The sequence below is a fragment of the Schistocerca americana genome, unplaced genomic scaffold (assembly GCF_021461395.2).
Source record: "Schistocerca americana isolate TAMUIC-IGC-003095 unplaced genomic scaffold, iqSchAmer2.1 HiC_scaffold_177, whole genome shotgun sequence".
In the NCBI taxonomy this organism is placed as follows: domain Eukaryota; kingdom Metazoa; phylum Arthropoda; class Insecta; order Orthoptera; family Acrididae; genus Schistocerca; species Schistocerca americana.
In genome coordinates this window covers 137,501-142,500 of record NW_025725864.1, presented here as the reverse complement: position 1 = coordinate 142,500, position 5,000 = coordinate 137,501, and the positions used below count along the sequence as shown (strand labels likewise).

Genomic DNA, 5,000 nt, shown 5'->3' with positions numbered 1-5,000 from the left:
CAGACTTGCCCTCCAATAGATACTCGTTAAAGGATTTAAAGTGTACTCATTCCGATTACGGGGCCTCGGATGAGTCCCGTATCGTTATTTTTCGTCACTACCTCCCCGTGCCGGGAGTGGGTAATTTGCGCGCCTGCTGCCTTCCTTGGATGTGGTAGCCGTTTCTCAGGCTCCCTCTCCGGAATCGAACCCTGATTCCCCGTTACCCGTTACAACCATGGTAGGCGCAGAACCTACCATCGACAGTTGATAAGGCAGACATTTGAAAGATGCGTCGCCGGTACGAGGACCGTGCGATCAGCCCAAAGTTATTCAGAGTCACCAAGGCAAACGGACCGGACGAGCCGACCGATTGGTTTTGATCTAATAAAAGCGTCCCTTCCATCTCTGGTCGGGACTCTGTTTGCATGTATCAGCTCTAGAATTACCACAGTTATCCAAGTAACGTGGGTACGATCTAAGGAACCATAACTGATTTAATGAGCCATTCGCAGTTTCACCTTAATGCGGCTTGTACTGAGACATGCATGGCTTAATCTTTGAGACAAGCATATGACTACTGGCAGGATCAACCAGGGAGCTGCGTCAACTAGAGCTGAGCAGCCGGCCGCCCGGGAGTGTGTCCCGGGGGCCCGCGCGAACACGCAAGCGTCCGCTCAATTATTCTGCAAACAGGAGGAGGCTGAGCTCCCCTGCACAATACACCTCGAAACCCTCTCAGGTCCCGGCGGCGCGCAGCGCCGTCCTAAGTACTTGGTCGGGTTCGAGAGAGGCGCAATCGCCCGGAGTTTGGCGAGTAGACGCTTTAGGTGCGACCACCCGTGCTCCCAACTGAGCTTGCCGCTGCCGACAGAGGCCCGGGAGCGTGCTGTCGTGGCATTGCCGGCGGGAGACAACACGCGCCACCTACGGTGACCGGCAGCTCCAACGCCAGCGCCACAGAAGGACAAAAGCCCCACTTGGGTGCCGAAGCGAACTCTCCCAGCACAGCGCACGCGCCAACACGTCCGCACAGCTGCGATACAAACCACCTGCGAGAACCGCAGAGGCGACCGAGCAGCAGACGGCGTCGCGGCGCCGAGCGCCGGGCGGCGGCGCATCCTCAGCGCACACAGTCCTCAATCGGACCAGCACACTGCAGATGTCCACCGCGCTTCGCACCGGGCCCGCGAGGACCTACTTTGGCCGCACGGCGCCGCGTGCAGGGTGCGCCGGCGCGCAGCTGCGCCGCCTGCCGCCTCCGTCGGCCGGCGCGCCTGCCACTGGCCGCCCCCACCAGCCGGCTGTAGCGCGTGCGCCCACGCACCGCGCGGCCAGCACGCCGGGAGGCCCCCCCTCACCGGCCGGGGACGGTCCCACCCAGCCACCGCCGCGTATCGCTTCACACCCAGATGCCATTCACGTTCGTGGGCATGGTGGGTATCGCTGGAACAACCGGTTGGTAGCTCAACCGATCGTCGCCATCACTGATTCACCTCTAGCGAGAACAACCGCACCACAACGGTTTACCAGTTGTTCATTTGCATAACGTCACCAGCAAACGTAGGCGTCCATCGCCATTTGCAAATTCAACGATTGTTGCATGCCTGTGTCAGGTGTCACGACACACTATGTCTGCCCACATACACGCAACAACATGTGCACGCTTCGCGAACACGTGGAAGGTGGCCCCCGTACGTATGCGATGTCCATTGCGCGAACGACTGTCAACCGGCCTCTGTCGCATGTCGCAGATGTGGAACGCAGTGCACCATGCTATCACGGTGTGTGAGAAGAGACGACTACGTCTGACAACACGCGCCACTACATCAACAGACGGCTCATGCTGATCGCCATCCAGGGCATACCACACTGCAATCCAGCTCTTATAGGGAGACGACACGTAGCTGAGTGCACAACATTTGGACCGCATGGTTCGCCGTTGTTGGCGCAGTCGTTGTACGGTCACATGTACCACGATGTATCATTCAGTACATGAGGACCAATGTGCAGTACAGTGTGTGATTTGGACGTACAACATCAGCGGACAGTTGACACAGGCCGTACCACAGCGTAGGCTAAGTGCTTCGCACATGCGAATGCCAATGAACAACTGCAAATGCCAATGAACAACTGCAAAGGGCATTGAGCATGTACGTCCTGCTGCCATCCACATTACAGTGTATAGCTGCAAGGTGTTTAACATGAAGCGATACACTGGGGACCGGGCAGTGCGAGTAGCAAACTATATTGCGGGGGTTGCAGTTAGGCAACACTACACTAATTTAACGCGTCGTATGACAATTACAGAGCAGGTTAAGGCCCAACGTGTGTTGGGTTAAGGCCCAACGTGTGTTGGGTTAAGGCCCAACGTGTGTTGGGTTAAGGCCCAACGTGTGTTGGGTTAAGGCCCAACGTGTGTTGGGTTAAGGCCCAACGTGTGTTGGGTTAAGGCCCAACGTGTGTTGGGTTAAGGCCCAACGTGTGTTGGGTTAAGGCCCAACGTGTGTTGGGTTAAGGCCCAACGTGTGTTGGGTTAAGGCCCAACGTGTGTTGGGTTAAGGCCCAACGTGTGTTGGGTTACGTTAAGGGGCAATGTGGGTTACGTTAAGGGGCAATGTGGGTTACGTTAAGGGGCAATGTGGGTTACGTTACGGCGCAATATAGGTTACGTTACGGCGCAATATAGGTTACGTTAAGGCGCAATATCGGTTACGTTAAGGCGCAATACAGGTTACGTTAAGGCGCAATACAGGTTACGTTAAGGCGCAATACAGGTTACGTTAAGGCGCAATACAGGTTACGTTAAGGCGCAATACAGGTTACGTTAAGGCGCAATACAGGTTACGTTAAGGCGCAATACAGGTTACGTTAAGGCGCAATACAGGTTACGTTAAGGCGCAATGCAGGTTACGTTAAGGCGCAATGCAGGTTACGTTAAGGCGCAATACAGGTTACGTTAAGGCGCAATACAGGTTACGTTAAGGCGCAATACAGGTTACGTTAAGGCGCAATACAGGTTACGTTAAGGCGCAATACAGGTTACGTTAAGGCGCAATACAGGTTACGTTAAGGTGCAATACAGGTTACGTTAAGGCGCAATACAGGTTACGTTAAGGCGCAATACAGGTTACGTTAAGGCGCAATACAGGTTACGTTAAGGCGCAATACAGGTTACGTTAAGGCGCAATACAGGTTACGTTAAGGCGCAATACAGGTTACGTTAAGGCGCAATACAGGTTACGTTAAGGCGCAATACAGGTTACGTTAAGGCGCAATACAGGTTACGTTAAGGCGCAATACAGGTTACGTTAAGGCGCAATACAGGTTACGTTAAGGCGCAATACAGGTTACGTTAAGGCGCAATACAGGTTACGTTAAGGCGCAATACAGGTTAGGTTAAGGCGCAATACAGGTTAGGTTAAGGTACGACATAGGTTAGGTTAAGGTACGACATAGGTTAGGTTAAGGTACGACATAGGTTAGGTTAAGGTACGACATAGGTTAGGTTAAGGTACGACATAGGTTAGGTTAAGGTACGACATAGGTTAGGTTAAGGTACGACATAGGTTAGGTTAAGGTACGACATAGGTTAGGTTAAGGTACGACATAGGTTAGGTTAAGGTACGACATAGGTTAGGTTAAGGTACGACATAGGTTAGGTTAAGGTACGACATAGGTTAGGTTAAGGTACGACATAGGTTAGGTTAAGGTACGACATAGGTTAGGTTAAGGTACGACATAGGTTAGGTTAAGGTACGACATAGGTTAGGTTAAGGTACGACATAGGTTAGGTTAAGGTACGACATAGGTTAGGTTAAGGTACGACATAGGTTAGGTTAAGGTACGACATAGGTTAGGTTAAGGTACGACATAGGTTAGGTTAAGGTACGACATAGGTTAGGTTAAGGTACGACATAGGTTAGGTTAAGGTACGACATAGGTTAGGTTAAGGTACGACATAGGTTAGGTTAAGGTACGACATAGGTTAGGTTAAGGTACGACATAGGTTAGGTTAAGGTACGACATAGGTTAGGTTAAGGTACGACATAGGTTAGGTTAAGGTACGACATAGGTTAGGTTAAGGTACGACATAGGTTAGGTTAAGGTACGACATAGGTTAGGTTAAGGTACGACATAGGTTAGGTTACGGTACGACATAGGTTAGGTTACGGTACGACATAGGTTAGGTTACGGTACGACATAGGTTAGGTTACGGTACGACATAGGTTAGGTTACGGTACGACATAGGTTAGGTTACGGTACGACATAGGTTAGGTTACGGTACGACATAGGTTAGGTTACGGTACGACATAGGTTAGGTTACGGTACGACATAGGTTAGGTTACGGTACGATATAGGTTAGGTTACGGTACGATATAGGTTAGGTTAAGGTACACATTGTTGTAAGGAAAGGTTTAATGGGGGGCGGGGCGGGGCGGCCGGTTTGTTGATTGTGATTATAGTAAGTGGATGCCTGCGGCATCATCTGATTTGCCACGTCAGGATGCACCTTTGGCTCATGACAGGCGGCGCTCTCATTCCATGCTTGTGGCAGACCTGTGTCTTTCATTCCTGCCATTGTTTGTGTGCTGTGAGAGGAGGCAGTATTGTGATGTTGGGTGCACCCCTGTGTAGGACATGTGTGGGTGTTGGTGGCTTGGCTGAGCAATGGTGGTTGTCGGGTGGGTGGGATATTCTGTTTTCTGAGTGGACCTCCCAGTCTGGTTATGACAGTGTGGATTGTCTAATGTGGCGGAGAGGATGCACTGGGTGTTGTTCCATGCTGGTGCTTACATATTGTCTGTGTGCGTGTTACAGGCAGAGAGTAGTGCGTGATAAGGGTGTGTGGCTGACGTGTGGTTGTGATTGTGAGCAGAGTCTTTCAGCATGTATACGGACAGTTGTATACATTATCTGTATTCTGATGGCTCTATCTATTACTAATCAGCGCCGTGTATACGTTTAATCCGGTTCCAGTCGAAACTGTTGTATCTCTGTACATTAGTGACACGGCGAGC

At 51.5% G+C, this 5,000-nt stretch overlaps 1 non-coding gene across 1 annotated transcript in view; it reads right to left on the bottom strand.

The window, feature by feature from the left end:
• LOC124571653 overlaps positions 1-579 on the bottom strand; it is a 1,910-nt gene extending 1,331 nt beyond the window's left edge. The window contains exon 1 of the ribosomal RNA XR_006971969.1: positions 1-579. This exon is cut by the window's left edge and continues 1,331 nt beyond it. This is a non-coding gene — a ribosomal RNA (small subunit ribosomal RNA).
• Positions 580-5,000: the final 4,421 nt, after the last annotated feature.